The sequence below is a fragment of the Jaculus jaculus genome, chromosome 4 (assembly GCF_020740685.1).
Source record: "Jaculus jaculus isolate mJacJac1 chromosome 4, mJacJac1.mat.Y.cur, whole genome shotgun sequence".
In the NCBI taxonomy this organism is placed as follows: domain Eukaryota; kingdom Metazoa; phylum Chordata; class Mammalia; order Rodentia; family Dipodidae; genus Jaculus; species Jaculus jaculus.
The window spans coordinates 140,626,104-140,650,976 of NC_059105.1; positions in this window are offsets into that span (position 1 = coordinate 140,626,104).

Below are 24,873 nucleotides of genomic sequence, written 5' to 3' on the forward strand. Positions count from 1 at the left end.
TAAATACTTTTAGAAAAGATTAAAGAAACAGACAAAGGGCATTAAAGAGGGAACTCAGCCATGAACCTCCTACATTCCCACTCATCTTCAAAACCATCATTGCATGATTTGCTGTGCAACCTCTCACAGCCTTCACTTCTCAAGGAGGACAAATAGATCACATTCATAGGAATTCCTACATGGCCAACTTTATTCACAACACTTCGGTGTCATTAGCAAGAACTTTACCATTTCTTTGGGTTTATCCCTGAAAATAACACATTTAAGAAAAAAAAAATGTTTATTTTGATTTATTTATTTGAGAGCAACAGACAGAGAGAAAGAGGCAGAGAGAGAGAGAGAGAGAGGGAGGGAGGGAGGGAGGAAGGGAGGGAGGAAGGGAAGGAGGGAGGGGGAGGGAGAGAGAGAGAGAATGGGTGTGCCAGGGCCTCCAGCCAGTGCAAACGAACTCCAGACATCTGTGCCACTTTGTGCATCTGCTAACATGGGTCCTGGGAAATCAAGCCTTGAACTGGTGTCCTTAGGCTTCACAGGCAAGCACTTTAACTGCTAAGCCATCTCTCTAGCCCAAAATGTTTCTTTTTAAAATTTTCATTGCACATATTAATTTTCCATGATACTATGTTTGATAAGGACTTGTTCACATAAGTAGATAAGGTACAATGAGCATATTTGCTTACAGATAAGTACAGAATGAAAATGGCTTTGACTCTGTCAATTGATATATTGTATGTATAGACAGCTATTTTCTAAAAGGTAAAATTGGTGGTGATGGTGGTATGCACATTTATATGAGTGTTTGTGAGTGTTGAGCATGTTTGAGCACATAGGAAAGTATATAAATCTATAGTGATTGGATTGTGGATATTGAGGTTAAGTTCTACAAATCCTTTGATTAGCCTATTAACCTAAGGATTTCTGAAAGGCCACAGCAAATAGTCTCTACTACTGACTTCTACCTGGTGACGTTATTGCTATTTCTAATGCCCGATGGAGACAATCAGAAAACCTAGTGTCACCCCCATTTTCTGGATACCTTATCCAATCTTGGTTAAGGGAAAGGAAAATACAGAACACATGTAGGCGGTCATAGGTTTTCAAAGAATAGAGAGAAATGATGACTAACAGCCAAGGCTTTATTAGTAGACAAAAAGTTATTAAAATGAATATTTCAAAGCAGTGTGAAGAATAAAACATAAATAAAATGCTAATGTGCTCATTTTTGTGAAGGACTGAGAAAATTAGTGGCACTTTATGCATATTTGAAGTAAGAAATCCTTTCTATGAGGCACATCCTATAAAATACTAAAATGGCAGAGGGAAACACAGCACAAGTATTTTGTCTTAAGGTGTTTCACCAAGATCAATTTTTATTAAAATGTTGGAGCAAATGGACACAAAAATACAGAGATAACACTGACATATTGAAAACAAATTTCTTCTGAAAAACAGAAACAGTTCTAAATTGACTGATTACATTTTGCACTCTTTCATTCCCTTCGATTCTACGAAATCAAAATGTCATGGTGTATTTTTCTTCTCATCAATAGTGACAGATTCAGAAGGATAAGGTTAAAATTCTTTATGTTTAAACAATAAGAGAAAGGTTGAATCTATTAAATGAAAAAATTATTAATTTCTAGTTGAATTCTAAACGATTGGATGACAGAAAAAGTAGAATGAACTTATGTTTCTTTTTTTAAGTAGCATTCATGAAAATTTTGTGATTTCCTTCTTAGCTCTTTGGTAAAATATGAGATTCTTATTAAAAGTTTTTTTTTTTTTTTTTTTTTGTGGGAGGAGGGTTGACATAGGGTCTCATTCTGGCCCAGGCTGGCCTGGAATTAACTATGTAGTCTCAGGCTGGTCTTGAACTCATGGTGATCCTCCTACCTATGCCTCTCTAGTGCTGGGATTAAAGGCTTGCACCACCATACCTGTTAAAAGGGATTTTAAAATAATTAATTTATTAATTAATTTGAAAGAGCTGGAGCGGGAAAGAGACAGACCCCACACACACATGCACACACAGAAAGAGAGAGAGAGAAAGAATGGGCACACCAGGTCCTCTAGTCACTGCAAACAATCTCTAGATGCATGCACCACCTTATGCGTCTGGCTTGTGTGGGTCCTGGAGAGTCAAACTGAGGTCCTTTGGCTTTGAAGGTAAATGCCTTAACCACTAAGCAATCTCTCCAGCCTGTACAGGGAAAATTTTATTGATAGAATAATCCTATTTTAAAAATTCTTCCTTTTTTGAAAGTTTCAGACATGTTGTACCAATTTATAGATAAAAACATTCTTTACTAATTAAAAGATTACATATAAAGAATGTTTATTAAGACATTAATTTAATAAGAAGTCTTTAGTAGAACTTTATATACTATCATAATGAATAATTATATTTCTTTCTTCAATTGAAGACATATACAGTATTTTTCCAAATTTATTTATTGAACAAACTTTCATTAATATATTAAATGCATAGGTCAAAGATGAATAAATCACAGCTCCTGCCCTTTAAGAAGTCACTGTGTAAAGTAAGAAATAAAGAACAAGCATAAAATGTGAGACATACCTTACTCAATATATATGTCAAAGATTCTATGGAAAGCCTTGTGCATATTCTGACAGTTATGTGTTGATTACAGGACTGATGGGACTTAACAGTATGACATCAAACCGGAGTTCACCCTGGATTTGTGTGTGATTAACACTCAAAACACAGTAAATGCAGTTGAAAACTTTGATTAAAACTGGATTATTTTTCAGTTTTTGTTATTACATTTAAAAGGAAAGTAAAAAAGAAACCATTAAGTAGCATTGTTCTTGAAACAGTATCTGGGGAAATAAAAGATTTATGACATCATGACATTGAACTATGTTGAAGGGAATGTGACTAATACAGGAACATGGCCAGGGGGCATAAGAATGAAGGAAATGAAGCTTTTGATATTTGAAGGCTTCCCATATTAAAAAATAGCATGTGCTTCCAAAGTATAGGTATTACAAGAAGGGCATTTTTAATGTAACACAATGAAATATTTTCTTATAATTTGATCTTATCATAAATTGAAAGGCATTCTAAAGTTCTTGATTCTACTCAACTTGGTAATGACAAATGAACTGTCAGATTGATGAGGGTGTCAATTGTTGGAGTGAGTGAGATTGTGACATCACTGACCTCGTGCCATTGTTTTGTTTTGTTTTTTCAGACTTGTATCTTGTTCTCTTTTAGCCTCTTTCTCTTTACTCTCAAACTCACACTATTATCACAGACAGAATCATGCATTCTTTCTTAACCTCCAAGATGTTTTATCCCTATGCACATACTCAAAAAATTACACACAAATCTCAAGAGTTCCCATCTCATTGAAAAGGCAGACATATCTGACTTATAAAGAGGGCTAAAGAAAAATTCATGAGCATTGGATTATATTGACAAGTACATAGTATCCTGAGATTACGTTTGACAGTAAGGACTTTCAGATGAGATTATTGCAGTGACCTGCTTAACTGAAAATGAAACTGTTTTGTGAAGATGAGAAATATGAGGACCTCCAGATCAGTACCTTATGAAACACTCATCTAATCTGTCTTATGTTGTACAAGTTTGTCTGTCATTTTCCACCTTGTTCTTATACAAGTTCTTTCTGAGTTTCTCATTGCAAGACTTCTTCCTCACAATGACTTCTATGTGTGATTTTCAGATTGCCTTTCTTTTTTCTTTTAACCTAAATCTGTGAGTCCTCCCCACATTCTGTAATCTTTAAAGTACTCTTTGGTTCTTGTATTTTTAACATTTTATTTATTTATTTATTTATTTATTTGTTTATTTTTGTTTTCTCAAGGTAGGGTTTCTCAAGTATAGCCCACACTGACCTGAAATTCACTGTGGAGTCTCAGGGTGGCCTCCAACTCACAGCTATTCTCCTACCTCTGCTTTCCTAATGCTGGGATTAAAGGTGTGTGCCACCATGCCTCTCTATTTTATTTTTTTATTTTATTTTTTTACCAGACAATCCTGGTGCCACAATGTCTTTGGGACAAGATTCCCAATAGAATGGAGCTGTGAGAGGACAAGAGGGAGCAAAACTAGAAGAGCATGGAAATGAGTATTGGTGGAAATGAGTGCATATTGCCTAATTCATCCATTATAACTGACAAAATAGATGCCCCACTTTATGTAATAAGAAAATTTTGAAAGTTGAAAAATTCAGAGCCAGGAATATAGCTCAGTAGTGAAAGGTGCTTGTTTACAAATCCTGTTGGCCCAAATTTGATTCCCCATGACACACATAAAGGCAACACAAATGTGGCTCATGAATCTTCAGTGATTTTGCAGCAGCTGGAAGCCATAGTACACACATACACACACACACACACACACACACACACACACACACACACACACACACTTAACTGCAAAGAGCCCTGAGAATTTTAAATTGAAATTTTGTTTTACAGTTCATAAGGAAGGTGTACTGTATCCATTATAAAATAAACATAAGCTGTTGGTGTATCTCTAAGTGTGTCTGCAATGTGTCCTTAGTGGTTTGTTTAGTTCATACACTGGGTGTGCAAGTGAATGAGCCCTGTGCTTATGTGTGGATGTCAGGGAGAACTTTGGGTGTCCTCTTTTGTGCTGTACCTTATATTTCCTTGAAATGGTGTCTCTCACTCAACCTGGATCTGCAGTGTTTGCAGTTTATTTGGTCAGGAAACCACAGTGATTCTCTCATTTCCATGCCCTTCATCCACATTAATGAGCACAGGAGGGGGATAACATACTTGCATGGCCATACCCAGTTGCTGGTACAGGAAATTTAACTCAGGTGACTTCAGGCCCTCTTACACCCTTTTGCTTACCGAGCAAGCACTATTTACTACTCAGTCACCAACCCAGCTTCTAATTTATAATTTCACACAATAAGTAGGACATGTGGGTAGGTCCCCATTTGAAGTTTTATTCATTACACACCTGGACCTAAGGTCAAGTCCGTTGCCCAATTTTATACAATTGATAAAGAGCAGAGTAGAATCTGGTGTGGTGTGGAGGCTTAAGATTTTCAGTTTCTGTGTCTTTGGCTATTTTAATTTCATACCCAATAATTTTCATACTGAATGAAACGGTGAACCAAAGCAACTAAAAGTTTGCTGGGAAGCAGAGCAGAACATCCTGGGGGAACATTGCTTGAATCCCAGCACTTAAAGTTATATTTGGAAAAGTTAAGTAGTTGTTTACTTCTCCTGTGAAAGTGTATAGTACATATTAGATAATAAATATATATATGCTTGGCATCACAGATATTTGAAACCCAAATTTTAGCCATTTGTTATTTTCTGCTATGATGATTATCTCTTGGACTTTTAATAAAATTGTCAACAATCATTAACCTGAATGTTTTCACCTTTCATTTAAAAACAAGCAAGGCTGATGTTATAGGTAAGTGTTGATCAATAGTACTTGCATGATATGAAAACTTCCAGCTTAAACCTCTAAAACAGTGTAGCAAAATCTATGCCTCCAATGACTTAGTAAGTGCCAAAGTAGGTATTCAATAAATAGAATCTCTCCGTACCTCAAAATATAAAGATGTACCTTAAAGATATGTGTTTCTGACAATATGTGCTACTATCAATGAATGACATTTTTTTTTTTGTCTATTTATTTGAGAGCGACAGACAGAGAGAGAAAGAGTGGAAGAGAGAGAAAATGGGTGCTCCAGGGCTTCCAGCCACTGCAAACGAACTCCAGAAGTGTGTGCCCCCTTGTGCATCTGGCTAACGTGGGTCCTGGGGAATCAAGCCTCGAACCAGGGTCCTTCCACTCCACAGGCAAGCACTTAACCATTATGCCATCTATCCAGCCCTGAATGACAATTTTTTTAAAGTTTTCTTAGCACTTATTATGAAATTGCTAAAAGTGATAAAGAAAAATGAAATTATGTAACTTGCAGGAAACTGTATGGACCTGGAAAGGTATATGCAGAGTGAGGTAACTCAGGCCCAGAAGGCAAACATCACATGTTCTCTCTCATATATAGATTGTAGCTACAAATTATTGGACTTTTATGTGAATTGGAATAAAACTCAGTAGCAGAGGCCAGTAAGCTAGAAGGGGGCTATGAAGGGAATAGAAAAGGAGGGAGGGGGGACTTGATAGGATGGTATTGTATATGTGTAAGTAGAAGAACAGATTAATGGAAGTGGGTAGGCTTAAGTGAAGACAGGGGAAGAGATTTGAATAAAGGACAGGTGAAGGGAGGGCTAATCAAAATTTAAGACTATGAATAAGTCATATGGAAACGTACTTTTTGAACAATGGCTCACCTATAAGCCATAGATTGTTAGTAGAAAATTTTCAGTGCCAGGGATGAGATACCTTCCTGTGAGTTGTTGGTCAGGGAGGTCCCTGATTCCCCTAAAATATTACAGGCCATTGTTGAGGCTCTTCGTTTCCCACAATGAATAGATGGTAAGACCCTGTTGCTGAAGACTCCATATACTTGTGCTGCAAGGTCACTGAAAAATCATTTTCCAGATGGCAATGACCTTGAGATGACTCAGAATGCATCATGTTGCTGAGAAGAAGTGACAGAAGCGTGCTTAGCATTGAAACATCTCTATCACACCTTCCCAGGCTCAAGGTCCATAAGAATGTAAGAACCTAAGGAAGGGTAGGACTCTTCACAATGTGCTCCTCCAGACACAAAAAGGCCTGGATAGCCATAACCTCACAGTGCTGACACCAGCTACACAAGAATATCATAGTAGGAGGAAAATATCATGACATCAAAATAAAAGAAAGACTAATTGAGAGGGAGAAGGGGTATGATGGAGAGTGGAATTTCAAAAGGGAAAGTGGGGGGAGGGGAAAATTGCCGTGGGTTATTTTCTGAAATTATGGAAGATGTCATTGAAAAATAAATTAAAAAAAATAATAAGCTTGTATAAATTTCTGATCATTTAATTGCATTATCCAGAAAGAATTATAAATGGGAATATTTGAGAGAGAGAGAGAGAGAGAAAGAAGACAGACAGAATAAGCTTTCCAGGGCTTCCAACCACTGCAAATGAACTCCAGACACATATGCCTCCTTGAGCATCTGGCTTACGTGAGTCCTGGAGAATTAGACCAGGGTCCTTTGGCTTTTCAGGCAAATGCTTTAACTGCTAAGCCATCTCTTCAGTCCTGAACAATTGTATTTTTAATGAAATTCAGCCTTCAGTCCAAAAGGAAGCCAGAATAATCAAGAATAGTATAACAGTTTCTACATGAAAAATATTTTGTATGTTTGTTAAAATAAAAGTCCTTTTCATTTTTATACTCTACCTACAGGGGAATTTCACTTTCAAATATATATTCAATTATGATCATCATCATATAGCAATGGTCATATGTGAAATTTTCTTTGAATATCTTTAACATGTAAACACCACTGTAACAGTATTAAATGGGTTATTTAAATTTTGATAAATAAAATTCTGCTTCCTTAACTTTGACTTCTATATGCTTTCCTCATGTATTGTAAGGCAGTTAACTCACGTAAGACATGAGTTTTGCATCAATTGCAGAGATATGTTATATTTTTCAGTATACCATCTACTACCTCGAAATCAATTATATTTAAGTTCCATTAAGTATTTTATAGCTTACATATTGTAATTAAAAGCTAGGCAATGCTGATTTATTATTGCTGGAGACAGCAAGCATGCTATTTCAGGATCACGAGGAATCGAGGTCTGAAAAGCTGCATGACACAGTTGCAGCCAGGCAGTCTCTTCCTTGAAGTCCTATGTGGCCCCTCTATGGAAACATATTTAGCTCTCTATGCTGCCGATATCTAAGGTTTTCTGTATAATGCTTGTCTTTCTCTGTCTTTCACTTGGTGTACCAATCTCTAAGACTACTTTTCCAGCAAAACTTGGTGTTAGTAAAGTGTTGGTCAATGTATCTGAAAGAGGTTCTGGCATAGAATTGGAAAAATAAGAAAATGGGTCAGAGATAATTGTTTTCCTTAAAAGCCTTAAAGAAAGTCAGGCATGGAGTACAGTACACTTAGGAGGAAACAATGAAACTCCTCAAACAATGCAACAATTGTTCTATGACTAATTTTTTTCTGAATGGTGGCAATTGCAGCAAACTATGACTCTTTACCAAGAATCCTTATGGAAAAACAACCAAGGTCAAAAAGAGTTGAATTGGGGGGACCAAAGTCTAAGTATTGGAGAGACATGAAAAGCAAAATTCAAAATAAATGGTTGGGGGATAAATGGGTTTATTGTATCAGTGATTAATGGTGGGAATCCCCATTTTGTGATTCTTTTGTCTCTCATCTTTATTACAGTAATTGAAAGTAGAAGTTCAGGAAATTGCAAGTGCTTGACCGCACATACATGGGGAAAGTGTGAAAACAGTTCATCATTATAGGGGCCTGATGATTTTACTTGAGGTAAAAAATTATGAGATTGTTTGATGTAAAGAAATAGCAAAAAGTTTCTATGAATTCTGTGAAACTGTACCTTCCTTGAAGTTTGTTCTTTCATGACATGATCAGAAAATAAGAGACTGAGGCTAAAGAGCTATGGCAGCATAGAAGCAGGGAAAAACAGAACAGAGAAAAAGAAAAGAAAAAGAAAAAGAAAAACAAACATGAGAAAAGCAGGGAGAGAAGCAGAGCAGAGCAGAGAGAGAAGCAGAGAGAGAGAGATGGAGAAACTCAGCTGCCTTCAGTATTAGCCTGTCAGCTTGCACCAGAACTTGACTTTGAGCTGTTATTGCACTGCTCCCTTTCACACCTCTCTTCACAGACCCTCCTTCAAGCCAGGCTGGACCATGGCATATTATAAAGTAGATGGTAGCATTTTTGGTGAAATTGACAATATTTTCAGCAAATTAAGTGAATTTTGTTTTCTATAAGTCTTGATGCTACTTAGCATCTTTTATACACATCTGAATTTACTAACATACTATGTCTTAGGAGACTGTTATTGCAAGGCTAAAAAAAAAACCTGGAATTTCTTCAATATAATTTAAAAATGGCCCATCTAATATTCTTTTTCAGAAATTGACTTGTGAACAAAGAAGTTATGTTCTCAGAAAAATTCTTCACTATAAAATGCATATATTATTTCTATAGTTTCTCTTTAGGAAACATTTTTTTCTTGAAAATATTTAGTTAAAGGAACATTTTTTAAAACTGCTCAATAAGTTGGTGGCATTTGCAAGTGATTAATTTAATATATCTGTAAACTTGTGTCCAATATAACTAATCCATTTTGGAATATTCTTATACTGATTTGGAACTAAGTCAAACTAATTGTTCCATTTAATATATGACATATTTGTTTGGCAGTTTTGCTTCTTAGAATAGTTTAACAATTCTGAAAATACCCTTAAATCAATATAGTGTCAAATTTAAGCACTTTTATGATTGCATCTCTGTGGTGACCAACTGTTTTTTCCAATTCAATTGGAAATCACTCTCAAATTAATGCTACCTCAGAAGCTAAGTACACTCCCACATTGTCTTTGAAATTTATTTCTGACATATTAAAACCTACCTTTTCCTAATGATACATTTCAAATATAAAATGCCTTTTTTTCCAAACTGCTTTTCATGTAAACAAAATACAAATGATTATTTGTATCCTTTCTGACTTGCATTTCTATTCTCCAATGTGCTGCTGTGGAATGTCAAAATAATGGCATGCAAAATGAAAAGGGAGAAAAAGTTTCTCACAGTTTCTTTTGAAAATAGAAGTCATAGGAAGCAAAGTAATAGGGATTGTCCATGAAATGCATGTATATATAATAAAACTGAAAATAGCTCAAGACTGACTTACAATACAATCTCGCTGGGGGTGACAGAACTCATACAGGTCATTGTTTCCAGCCAAGAGCACTAATCAGAATTTCTGGAGAGCTTTTAAAAGTACACATGCTTAAGTCCCGCATCAAACTTAGTGAATAAGTATCTCTTGTAATACAAAAGGAATGAGGAAAAGAAGTGTGTTGATGTCAATTCTATATTGTTTGACTTATTTGTTGTTGTTAGTAGTAGTAGTAGTAGTAGTAGTAGTAGTATTAACAACATGTTTGTATGAATACAACATGTATTGGCATCCTCTTTTCTCTCACTCCTGCCCCCATTCCATTATGGACCTTCCTCAGTGGGATTGCAGGTATTCCCCATGGGGTTGTGGGTTATGCATTGTGGGAGTAGTAGTCAATTGTTTTTTTAGGGAGGAAGGGGAGGGAATGACTCTGGGCATGATGTCCCAACCTGTGGTTCTTACAATATTTCTGCCCTCTCTTCTACAAAATTCCCTGAGCCTCTGGCAGGTGAGTTTTAAGTCTACTTCAGTGACAAGCTCTTGGGAGCCTCTGGTTCTCTGCTTTGATAGATGTTGAATATCCTCAGGGTCTGTCTCCTACACCCTGGCACTGATTGTCAGGTTCATCATGGAAGCAGCCCTTTTGCTCTTCTCCCCAATTCCTTTGTGGTTTCAGCTATGGCTTGGCTGAAGTTCAAGAGATAGTTTCCTCTGATTTTGCTACCTTCAAGAACAGATTCTCCAATGGAGAGCAGACAGCATTGTTTAAATGGGATACACATTGTTAATTTAGGGAGAATTTGATATATATAACCCCTCTTTTTGCCAAATATTAATGAGAGCTTGACACTAGAAAATATAACCTTTGTTTCTATAGGATTCTGATATAGTTCCCAATTCCAGATATGGGTTCCTTTACACTAAGAATATCTCTTAGTCAATCAGAAAGCTATTGGTTACCCACCAATGCTGTGTGCCACTATTGCACTGGCATGTACATCCTGTCAGGGTGCTTGCTTCTGAGTATCTTAGACCTATGGTTGTTCAGACTGTTGTTGGCCACTTCTCCCCCCGCCCCACCCCAGTAGCTTATGTAGTGCTTTCCAGGCCTAGAAGGGATTGGCTCTCTTTCAGTATTCCAGCTAGGTCTCTCCATGTTTTGTGTTGGCAGCATATGGTGTCATAAGAAATAGGGTCTTACCTTTTGCTTCAGGTGGGTAGTCAAGTGCTTTGACAAAAACCTGTCTTGTTTTGAGGACCTCATAAGTCTCTTTGATCAATAGCTCATGGTGGTAGCAAGTGATTTCTGGTACTGTGCGTTATAGAACAGAGGCAAAAATAAAATTCTTTTTAAGCTTAGGCTTCCTCCCACACTCTCTACTGCTTTTGCTTTAATGTGCTCCCCCCTTACTCCTGTTAAGGGTTATATCTTTTAGACTATCTCCAAGGATAAAGTTTTCTATGGTATCAGTTCATTTTGGATTTAGTTTTGTGTTTGCTTTTCCCCACCCAACCCTTCCCCTCCCTGAATCCTTTCATCCCTATTGTCAGAGCCATGAGTTATCTATCAGGTATGTCAGCAACTGGGAAAAACAAAACAAAACAAAAATCCTTTTTCTGTTTCTCAGTATTTAAACTCAAGTTTCACAAAGAATTTGGACATATGCCTATCGTAGCTTCTGGTACTACTCAGTACATTAATCTGTACCAAAATCTATAGTTAGGAAATTTTCATCACAGAACATGAACTGAATGTAAATGAAATAAAAATACAGTCTTGGGCTGGAGACATGGCTTAGCGATTAAGCACTTGCCTGTGAAGACAAGCACTTGCCTGTGAAGGTTCGAGGCTCGATTCACCAGGACCCACATTAGCCAGATGCACAAGGGGCACACGCATCTGGAGTTCGTTTGCAGTGGCTGGAAGCCCTGACACTCCCATTCTCTCTCTCTCTCTCTCTTTCTCTATCACTTCAAATAAATTAACAATAAACAAAAAAAAATTAAAAATACAGTCTTTACGTAAGCCCATACCCCATCATTTTCATTGTTAAAACAATGTCCATACAGATTATTGAGATACATGTTATAGATAGATGTTTATTTGGTGAGCCTTTCGCTTGAATCCTCCAGTACTACAATATAATATTTTATTAATTATCCATACTCAAAGACACAGTGATTAGGAGTCAACATAAACCATAAATCTTATTAATAAGACCAATAACTAGTCTTTATTGAGTACTTAACATGAGGCAGGCACTCGTCTGACATTTTACATGATGTACTTTAATCTTCACAAAGCCCATGCATAAAAGATTCTTTTCTTTTACCTCATTTCATGGAAAACCCATCTCTTAAGCTGTCCCCTGTCATATTGATAGTTATATTAGTAGAACTGGCATTTAAGCCAGGTAATCTGATTTAAGTTTTTGTTTTGTTTTGTTTTTACAAAATCAAGGTGAAATAAAGGCAATTGTTAAATTGCTTCAGAGAGTAATTTCCCTTAGATGTCTGTGATCCAGCTTGTTTATCTGGCTATAAATTCTCCAGGAATATTTCTGATAACATCCTTCCTTTTTCAAAAACTGTATTAATGTTACATTTCTAAGGAATGTTTTTGTAGGAAATATACCACCATCATTAGGAACAAACTGTAGGACTTCATATTTAAGAAATAAGCTTGAGCTAATATTTCATATATTAACCACAGAAGGAAATTTATTTATTTATTTATTTATTTTAATTTTTTTTTGGTTCATTTTTTATTTATTTATTTGAGAGCGACAGACATAGAGAGAAAGACAGATAGAGGGAAAGAGAGAGAATGGGCATGCCAGGGCTTCCAGCCACTGCAAACGAACTCCAGACGTGTGTGCCCCCTTGTGCATCTGGCTAACGTGGGACCTGGGGAACTGAGCCTCGAACCGGGGTCCTTAGGCTTCACAGGCAAGCGCCTAACCGCTAAGCCATCTCTCCAGCCCGGAAATTTTTTTTTAATTTGCATATACTGTTAGTAGATAATGTCCACTAGTACCTCTTTATGGTAAAAGCATCTTCGTTTTTCCCACAAACTATCATTGTTTATATAATTGATAATGAATTTTATTATTTAACTTTGATTATTACACACATTAATAAAATTACATATAATTTGATTGCATTTTAATTTGCATGGAATAACCATATGAACAGAATACTTGCTAAAATTTTTGGTAATGTACACAATTCCTACATATAATATTAATTTTCCTGATATGTGGTTACAATAGTCGTTTTGGTGTTCATTCAAAGTTTTATGTTGAAAAGAGTTATTGACAATAATTGTTTAGGTTGACTTTGTTAATAATAATTAAATGGCTACAAGAAAACATCAATATAAGGCTTTAAAGATAGCTTATGGCTAAGCATGGTGGAACAGTGCTTCAGCTTAACTATTCAGAGGCAGGAAGACACAAGTCCCCAGCCAGTCTGGACAACATTTGGAGACCTTGTCTGAAAATAAAAATGAGAGAAGAATGCAACTTAGTGGTAGAGTGCTTATGTAGCATGTATGAAACAAAGTAATATACACAAGATAATGACAATAATTATAATAACAAACCCACAAAGGCAACAACAACCACACAGCGACATACAGTTTATTTTATAAAAAACAAATAGAAAAATAATGTTGCTCATGATATCTTATTATGTTAGCCAATCTATTATTAGTAGTACAAACAAAACTTCTATGTACAATATTCATCATTTATTCACTAATATGGAATACTTCTCAAGTAAACACTAACAGTTTATTTCCTACCCTGAAGCTTGTGATTCTAGTGGTCTTCTCATGCTGGTTTACTAATATATAGCAATAACATTTGATATTCAATATGACATAATAATTATTAATTTTATGCTCAAGTTTATGGCATTTTATTAAATAGTGAGTGTATCTAAGATAATTATATTAATGCAATTTGGTCAGTTCCTGAAAGTCATTTCATTTTATTCTGGCTATGGGAATAAAACTTATTTATTAGAAAATATATTTTTCTGTCATTGTATTGTTTAATATGTTCAGTTTCTTTTCAGATATCAGTGTTATTCTGAAATTTAAGCTTCATATACTTCAATGTTCTGTCCTTTTTGGCTTATGCTTCTTAAATAATTTCTTCTGATTTAAAATTTTTCAAAGTATTTTGCTGTATTATTTATTGTCTGATATACTATGGAGCATGCACAAGTTCATGATGAATTCAGAGAAAGCAGTTTGGGGACATGACTAATGCACAGAAAACTGGCTCCAATAAGAAGTAATGCCTAGACTCATGCTTGTACAATGTTTTTACAAGTGTTTAATGAGTCAAATTATGTTTGAGGGAAAAATTTATTTTATGAAGTTGATGTTCACTAAATATTGCAATTTAGAGTGTTGATGAATAAGAAAGTGCACAAAATACTATTTGATTTTTTTCCCAAAATATATATCCACATACAATTTTATTTTATTTTGTATTCAGGCTATTTTCTAAGATCATTTAGCTTTTTAAGGAAACATTCATCTATCAATAAATCTATAGTCCAGAATTAATTGATTTTTGGAAAACATATATATTTAATGTTTCATAGTGAAAATTAACTATAAGTAGGACACAATCTATGATATATCAATTTTTATCAACTTCTGATAAAAACATATCCTTAAGTAACTATTAAATATATACTTGATGACCTCTTAAAATAGATGTTTTGAATTGTTGGTAGCCTATCTGGTCTGGTCTAATTCTAGTTTTTGATTATATATTTGCAAGGAGAGAGAGAGAGAAAGAAGAAAGATAGGGTCTCTAGTCACTGCAAACAAACTACACATGCATGTACCATTTTGTGCATCTGGCTTTATGTGGGTAGTGGGGTATCAAACCTGGGTCATAGGTCATCATTTTATCTTCCTTTGAAGACTGCTCCTTATGAATTTATTTTGTTTGTTTATTTTATTTTATCCTCTTATTATTATTTTGGTTTGCCAGGGTAGATTCTCACTCTAGCCCAGGCTGACCTGGAATTCACTAGGGAGTCTCAGGGTGGCCTTAAACTTGTGGCAATCCTCCTAGCTCTGCCTCCTGAGTATCAGGATTAAAGGCATGAGCCACCATACCTGACTTGAAATTTATTTTTATTTTTTAAAGTGGGTAGGGATCAGAGGAGGGTATAGTAGACAGGCAAGGAGAGGAATCAAATAGAGAGAGTGGGAGAGTCTGAGTGCAGGACCGTGTTAAAGGAAGGTAGTGAGAGGAGATAAAATAAAACTGAAGATAGTATGAATCAGTACCATAAAAACCTACTGGCTTATTGGCTAGTTAGCTAATTAAAGGTTAGAAAAAGAGAAAGAAATGAGGCAGAAGCCCTGTGCAGGGATGGAGAAAGATTTATCTTAAAACCACAGTCTTCATATAATTCTTGTTATCTGTTATGTTTTTCTGTATCATGTCCAACTCTCTTTCTTTTGAGATCCAATTTCAGTTTGTGGTTTGAATTTCTTGATGCTTCTTGAATTTGATCATGCCTTCATTAAGCTTAATCAAAAGGTTATTGAGATCCTCTGTCTGTTGAATCACCTTCAATTTATCTCTCTTGTTATGTCTCTCTGGGTTTCCTCCATTAAGTTAAAACTACTGACAAGTGTTTTCATTTATGGGATTGTTAGTTTTTTGGTGGTTTGTATCTGAGTAGAATTCAGTTGTGTATATGTACCACTTCTTCATTATCTATTCATCAAATGATGGGCATCTGGGTTGATTCCAGTTCTAACCTATTGTAAATTGAGCAGCTACAGACATGGTTGAACAAATATCACTGCAGTGAAGAGTGGAGACTTTTGGGTAGATTCCCAGTAAAGGAATCGCAGTATCAGTTGATAGCTCTACTTTCATTCTTCTTAAGAGTCTCATTCATTTCCAGAGTGGTTGTACTTCTGGTCAAGATGACAGATTCACAACCATGCCAGAATTCATGGGGGGAAATCAGGCAAGAATTGGGTGGTGGGGGCTCTAGTACCAGTAGGTTTTATAGGATTTCTACTGTGTGGGCTCAGGGGTGCATATTTTGGAAAATGCCAATTCCTGATTTCTATAAGTTCTCAGGCATAACTAAGGCACAACTGAATTCTACTAAGCAGGAAGGAAAAATGATACAATGAAATTTGTAGAGAAATGGACAGACTTGGAACAGATCATACCAAGCAAAGTAACACAAGCACAGAAAGACAAACACTGCATGTTCTCCCTCATCTGTGGTTTTCCTAAACTGGAACATATTGAATTGTAAGCATACCTGACAAACCAGTTGAGGGACATATAAAAGAGTTGGAAGGGTTTCAGAGGAGGGGAGCATGAGAGAAAGAGAATAGCCACACAAAACAGAATACAAAATGAGCTGGCGCCATAGAAACTTTCCTCCTGGATAGCAGACTAAAAATATAAAGAAGGGCCTCAGAGAGTGTGGGATGAAGCCTGACACTGAAACATTTGTCTCTGGTTTGCAACTCCTAGTGCCAAAAATTTGTTATAATCCATGTTTAGCTATTGGTCAGAAAGTCCTATGAGGTCACCAAAACAAAACAGACTTCTTTCAAACCACTTGATTTTCCCCCTGAGGTAAAAGGTAAAACTATCACTAAAGATACCACATGCTACTGATGCAGAACATTGAGAGGTCCAGATGACTCTGGATGGAAGCCAGTCCCCATATGGTTAGCCCATGTAATGCTGAAAAGTGCTACATGAGCAGCTAAGAATGTCCAGCAATGTTGTGAGCAAACTTGGAACAGTGCTATGTGAAAATAACCAGCCTGAAAAATGTAGACACCCATGCAATACTGGTATACAGCCTAGGTGGGGTACCAGTGGTTCTTTAAATGGCTATGAGATCCACTCAGTGGAAAGGGACTTATAACTGAAATTAGGAACCAAGTCAGAACCCTATGGAGACCAAGATAATGGACTCCAATGAGAAGCTCTGATTACTGTTGGTCCAAAACTGGGGCTACAGCCATCAAATTATCTCTAAATTCATAATGTCTGTCCCCTTTGACCTATCCTGATCTCACTCTCCATTGCAGAATCTGTTTTTATTTTGCAGAGAACAGTGAGAACTGAGGAAACCAATAATCTATCAACAAGACAAGAAAAGATAGCTGACTCCTTGGTAGATGAACCACTGCTTACATAACAGCCAGGGATGGCTTAGCAGTTAAGAGCTTGCCTGTGAAGCCTATGGACCTGGTTCGAGGCTTGATTCCCCAGGACCCATGTTAGCCAGATGCACAAGGGGGTGCACGCTTCTGGAGTTTGTTTGGAGGCCCTGGCATGCCCATTATCTCTCGGCCTCTATCTGCCTCTTTCTCTCTCTCTGTCACTTTCAAATAAATAAAAACAATTTTAAAAAAATATTAAATAAATAAATAAAACTGAAATCTTTAAGACTATATCTGCTCACAAATGAGAAATCCAATATTTCAGTGGCAGTACACAAAGTTGTTTGAAAGTAAATGAAAATAAATCAGGTTCCCAAGACTATGACTATAATTGTAGGAATTAAAGTTGCTCAAATTTTACAATCATAAGAGCAATCCTGAGGAACTATATATGCAGCCATTTTTTTTTTTTTTGCTTTGTGAGACAAGAAAGATGAAACTTACATTATTCTTGCTGACAGAGGGATAGATAGCATGAAAAAAATGAATAAAACTAACAAAATAATTACCCACATTATGGAAAAATAGTTCTGCACAAGTAATGACTTTTAAAGCAATAGAGCTCTCATTCATGCTTCTAGTCAAAGACACACGACCATAGTGAAGAGCTTTATAAAGTGAGTACTTATTTAAATCAAAATATTTCTCTGTCATTTTTTAACAGCATTTAAATTTGTCAATTAAATAATATGACTTTTGGTGTAGAGCCCTTATGACTTATGCATTTCCATTCCTTACCATGCATTAAAGAAAAATGAAGATAATAATTATAATTTTTGTGACAACCTCTGTGATATTTTCGTAAGAGTATTCATTAAAAATATGCATGAGCTATTTTTTAAAGAGGTCACGTGTGCCTAGAAATGTCCTTCAAAATGTAATAACTATACTCTGAAAATTGCTTGCACTTCAATTTAAACTATCACTAAATGCAAAGTCCACTTCAATCTTAATTAATTTTTATAATGGGTTCTTCTTTCCTTTTGTTTTTATTTATTTAATATTATAAACTTTATAGTACTTTAAAGTCAAGAAATATATCTTGGTTAGAAAAATATATAAAAACCATACTCATAAAAGTTACAGGCTTTGTAGAAAGTTAAGTTTATTTCATTCTAACCAAAGAAGTCTAGGTTGGGGAATCTACATCTCAGAATCTTCATCAATGAATACTCTGTTCCTAGGGGTTATGCAGGGGTCTAGGAAATCAAAGCTTTCACTTTGATAACCTGAGATGATGAAGGTCATCATATTTATCTTCATGAAAGTCAGCTAGAAAAATGGAAGAACATGAATGAGTTCATATGAGAGATTCTTCGAGGCTAGAGTTGAAAACAATGTCATTTTCACTTAGAATGACCAACCAGACTCAGGTTAGCTTTAATACTGAGAATCTAATACCCTGGGAGCTCACTAAGTTACATGCAAAGGGAAAAGTTTGGTCATCAATTTCTATCCCACTGTGGAGAAGATATTGTCAACTGAAGGCAAGGAAGCTCAGATTCAGGGCCATTATATGGTTCAGTAAAATGGGAGATTATAGATTTGATTGATTGCTGATCATATCCTCTACAAAGAGATCTATTCTATCAGTCTTTAATGCAATGATGGTAGTATGCTACCTCCTTTGAAAAGGAACTAAATAGTAAATGTCAGTGAAGACAAATGACTTTACAGACATTTTATTGCCTTTTTTTAATTAAAAAAAGAATAAAAACTTGGCTAGATATACTGCTTTCTGCACATTGCATTTAGTAAAAGCCTTTTGTTGAAGGAAAATATTATGCAAATATAATGATTTGGTATTATTAATGCAATCGTGTTTTTATCCCAATGCTCAGTTTTTTCAGTCACAATCAGCTAGTCTTGTTTTTAACTAAGAATTTATATTTTCCTTATATGAGCCATTTGAAATTATACTTAATGACTCTCTCCTATTTTGACCTTGAAAGCTTACCATATTAGCTGAATGTGTAGGACATAATTGACAGGTGCTTTAGTGGAAAGAAAAGGATATGGGATTCAAGTACTCTGTGTTTTATCTCTGAGGAGCTGAACAGATTTAAAAATGTCACTTAAACTCTCTGGACCTAATTTCATTATCTTTCAGATTTGAATATTAATACATGTCCTGTATTACAAAGGGTTGTGTTGAAGATAAAACTGAACAGTGTAAACAGAGTAATTATGCAAGGTAAAGCATTAGTTCTCCTCGATCATGTGGCCTCCTATCATTCTGTGTAAAGACCTATGATTGCATTTCAGAGCTGCAGTGCAACTCAATTCAAATCTCAAAAAATTCCATTCACATCCATTCTCATCTCCTTGTAGGTAAGAAGAAGCCTTGTTACTAGAAACTATTTTTTTAAATAATGTATCACAATGGAATAACAATATTTTCCAATTTAGAAAAAAAATATTTTAAACATATTGGCAGTATATGTTGAGTTGTTTAAGGAGTTGCCTCTAAACAATATACACACTTAAATAATTATATGATGGTTATTCTGGGCAATAATTCAGTGAGTTAAATGTGTTCATATAAGGTAAAATTACCTGCTCTTATCAGAGAGTATCATGGGAAACACACATATACAAGACACACATAATGATTGGGTACAATTGAAGATGATTTCAGTTATGGATTTTAGTCATGGCATAAGACCAGCATTTTATTCAACAGCAACAAAAAATAAAATAAAATACCTCTGTAACTTACTTTTGAATTAATCAGAAACACTTGAACATTAAGTGTCATAATATGGTAATGCTCAAAAGGACAGATAACAGAAAACTAGAAAAAATGGAGGCATACTATCAGATTCCTGATTTTTAAGCTATCTCTTGGGCAACTTTGAATACTTCAGCTATCCAACAGGAAAGTCAATGGAGAAAGAAATTGCTGGGAGCTAAAATCCCCACTTCCACTTCATCCACAGAAGTGTTACTTTGACCAGTTTTACATATCATTTAGATTAAAAAAAAATCCATTTCTTTAAAGGGGTTGAAAAGTGCTTGGATTTTTTGCACAATAACTTATTTATGATAGAAATGCATCACTTGTGTAGAATTTACCAATTTCAATGTAGAGGTCCTGAAAGCATATTGAAGCAGTGATTTTATATTATTTTTAAAAGAGTAGTGTCTAGGAATATTTCAAATGAAGAATACAAACAAAATGCATAAATTGGGAATAAAAGTCACAAAATCAAACATTTGATTAGCTCAAGTTCACGCCGGGTGGGATGAGAACCCTGCAGGAAAAAAAAAAAAAAAGTGCATAAGAAATAGAATGAAGTCATTGCTCAGCTTTGCCAGGTAGCTGCCACCAAGAGGTGAGGAATCTGCCCAGCAGAGTTCTGGGATTCCAAGTGTCACTTACTTGTCAGACTAAGAATTGAAGTGCCCCTATACATTCACTTTTAAGGTATGTTTCATCTAAAAGTATCAGTAGTTCATAAGGTTTCCTATGTGCTAGACATTGTTTAACAATACACAGTATCTCAAAAAGGCATCTCAGAATAAAATCCCACTTGTCTGAGTTCGTTCAGTCTTCTATAACAGATTATCTCATTCTAAGTGGCTTTCAGACAATAGAGTTATATTTCTTACAGGTCTGGAAACTGAGAAGTCCAAGATGTAGGCTCATGCAGGATCTGATGAGGACCCACTTTCTGGTTTATTAGTCTGCTTTCACACTGGAAGAGTCTAGGCAGTTCTGGATCTCCTTAATACAGCACTGTGACTGTTAATATCTGTGGTTAATTTGATCAGCTCAGGAAGGACTGACTGAGTAATAGCTTCCCACAGAGTAGGCAGTTCTCTCAGATGTAACCTATACCTAAGGAGATCCCAGGAAAAGATAGTTGCTCTCCAGGAATCCTCTGTCCTTGAATGTCAGATTTTGACTGTGGAGAGGCATCCAGTCTTGTGGACTGTTCTCACACTTTGCTGTTTGCAAACAATCATCATTGGACTTCCTAGCCTGTGCTTCTAAGCCAGTCTAATAAGCCCTCTTTATAACATGAAGTTTTTTTCTCTAAGTTCTGTTCTGTATAGAACCCTGGCTCATAATATAATCTTTCATCTTACTCATGAGGGCTTTATCTTGTAACCTTCTTACATTTGAAAGGTTCTACCTCCACATTTCATCACATTGGATATCATGTTTCAGCATCATGAATTTGGTAATTCATAATGTAAACCATTCCTTGAAAAGAAGAGATGATTTTAGAGAAAATGAAGTTTTCCAAGTCACTGGAATATTGATACTGCTAACATAGGAACTAGACCAGTTAATTCAAAGTTTTCACACAGTTTTGAATTAAATTAAAATTTCAAATTATTTTCCTTTTTTATTATTTTCACATTACTTCTTCACACTAAGAATATAATAATCTTCCATAGTTTTAGAAAATTATTTTGGACAACATTTGTTAGTTCTTATTCATTTCAATTTATTATTTGGAGGTCACATGAGTCCAGTGTTGGCACTCAGACAAGCATGGGGAAAACCCTAAATCCATTTCTTTTTTTATTTTTTCCCACTATGTACTTGTTGTATAACATTTCTGGGGAGATGTGCACAATATTTTCTCCCACTAGATTAGTCATGAACAAAAGATCAACAAAACGTTTCCTTGCAATTTTAAGCTTGGTGAGTCAATGAGTTTTGGGGGGCTACTTATAGGAATGTGGGTAAAGAGTTGCTTACTGGGAATATGGGTAACTCAAAGGTAGTTGCATCATCTAAAAGCACACCCCAGCATGGACATGGATTCACAAAAGCTGTAACTCTGGGGATCTCTACCCAACTTCCAGATAGGTCTTACCAAAGAGTCTTCCTTTTGCAGTTATTCACTGTTTATATAAGGGTATTGTGAGTCTTCAAACTGTTTGAACTTCCTGAGTCTCTTAGTTTAGTGAGGATACTATTTTCTCTTTGCTGAGTGATATGTCCCTTGGTCTGTCCACCAGGAAAAGATGTTTCAATTTGGAGGAAATGTAGCTCAAGCTGGCCTTGCACTGGTAGCAATCCTACAGCCTCAGCTTCTCAAGTGATAGGATTGCAAGTATGAGCCATCACATTCAGGTGCAATTTCTATTTTTACATATTTTATGCAGATAATAGAATGTATTTGGAGGAATAACTTTAAGGAATAGATGATAAAACATAGGACCATGTCTAGTAAATAGCCTGGCAGCTTCATAAATGATTAATTTAGATGATTTAATATTCACTGTTCTTTTCATATGTATGAACTGAACACTATGGAATTTGTTTGAAATTGTTTTATTCTTAAAGAAAAAAGAAAACAGCATTTGGTATAATGTTAATCCTAGTTGTCTTTCAACAAATGAGATATTTTTATAAATGGAGTGAACACCATAGACACTTTATTTTATAGAGTGATATTCATTTCAAGTACTATAATTCACTCTTGCCTTATGAATGTTCTGAATCCATTTACTGTTTAGGAAGATGAGAAGAGAAAATATTCTAAGCACAATGTTTTCAAATATTTATGCTTGTTATATGGAAATGCAAATAAAAGTAGAAAATTTTGGATTTTGACCTTCAAAAGATCTAAACAAAAGACATATTTTTGTTGTTTCCCCCTCCCCAGGCACAGAAAAATTCAAATACTTTGAGGCAAAAGCAGAGGGCAAGAAACATACACAGATGCTAATGAAGGTCCCTGTTGAGAAGTTCTGGAAATATATTTCTCACCAACAATGAGGTCAAAACCTCAAAGGAGAAATAAAGACTTTAATTAAAATTTAGAATGCATAGAAGATGAATCTTGAACTCTGTTTACCAGATGACACTGAGAGAAGCAGTACGTTTCTAGAAGCCCTTCTCATTTTCCTAATACTCAATAACTATCCACTAGACAGCCAATGGGCAAGATCCATCCATGGAGAGGTCCTAATATAAGCTTCCTGGTTTTCTACAGACCCAAATTTATATGAGAGCACTCCTGAATTCTCAAGGGATCCCCAGAATACTCAAAGAGATATTCAGAGCAAATTACTAAGTATGAGAAGCTCTGTAATATTGATTCTGAATGACGGCTATGGGCTCTTTGGTAAGAAGATATTTGAAGAATTTCAGAGGTATTTGCTAATAACAGTGAGCCAGAAAAGTGCAACTGGAAGGAATGGAGAATGCAGTTGGGTTGAACATGGATTGTTACCACTCAGGCCTTATTGAGAAAAGGACAAAAATATAAGTTTGACCAGGTAAACAGCTAATTACTATTATTGAGACTCAGCAGCTAGAAAAAGCTCATGCTAGAAAGTTTACTTAGAGAAAAATAACAAAACAACAACGTGCACATTTGAGCATCTCATGTACATTTGTGATTGTTTTTAATTTGTAGAACTTTAGTATGTAATATTTTCCTGATCTTACTTGATGAACTATTCCATTCAATTTCATTAGTTGAACCCAAAGCCAGGTTCTAGGGTTTGAATCCTGGATTTCTTTATAAAATAAAATTTTACTGTGATCAATCCCACATTGACTCCAAATGAGAGCCTACCTGCTTCAGGCTTGGAAGAACTGGGATTACAGGTGTTCAATATAACACCTGGCTTTGAAACTTGGCATACTTATTAATTTTTGTGTGAGTCAAGACAGAGTAACAGGTGGTTAGGCAGTTAAGTTTATAAGGTAATTGTATAGATGATGGTTTGCATATCATTATCAGAGAAGCTAAGCCATATTTTTATATATTGTGAGAATATGTCAATAAGGTGGACAGTTTCTCAGATAACTGAAATAATAGTCTATTCCAAGTTCACTAGAGATGTTAAATTAAATAAATGGAAGGCCAGTGGCCTGAGGCTAAATCTCTACTTCAAAATCATATAAGTATATACTCAGTAAGTAAACAAACTGATGGATAGCACAGACTCAAAACTCATTGCCACATTATAGCTAACGACAAATAACAGGGCTTCTTCCAGTCACAAATGCAGCCAATTGCTTAGCTAATGTTCAAGTGGTGTGGATGCTTCAGCACCCCTTCAGGCTTGATTTCCAAGCTTTGCTTCTGTATTGGAACGTGAAAGCTCACACTTCATCTTGCTGGCTGAAGCTCTCTGGACCTCCTTTGTTTCAAGACACTGCTTAATTCATGAGTGTTTCTTCACTCAAAAAAAAAAAAATAATGTTGTGTTTAATTTGCCTAAAGTTTTGCTTTTTAACAGAGACAAGTCATAGAATATGTTATACATAAGGATGTCCTGAGTATACTTTGAAAATGGCAGCTCAAGATCCCCTCATTAAAACAGGAAAATTCTCAGGTCCCCGTTTGAAGCTTTTTTATTTTATTATTGTATTGGTATGATGTATGTCTCCCAAGATAAAGGTTGCACACATTTTAGACTTAGAGGGCCACATAGACTCTCAGCTATAACTACTCAAACTCCTTATCATCTTAGCGTGAAGACATCCATACACAATAATGAAATGAATGAGTGTCATTATGTTCCAATGAAGCTTAATTTAGCAAAATTGGCTAGGACTAGAAATGGTCAATAAGCTATAGTCTATAATCAATTAGTTTCCATTAGACTTCTCAAATGACCAAGCAAATGATTTCATGTTATACAAACAAATGCAAACATAATAAGTGAATAATCAGGTCAAAAAAGTTGATCACTTTATTATGACTTTAATATATTTGAAAGGTATGTCTTTGGAAATGTTGCATCAGAAAACTCAGGGGAAGCAAGTAAGGAGAGAAAGTAAGAACTATTAACTTTAAAGAGAAAGATTTTTTTTT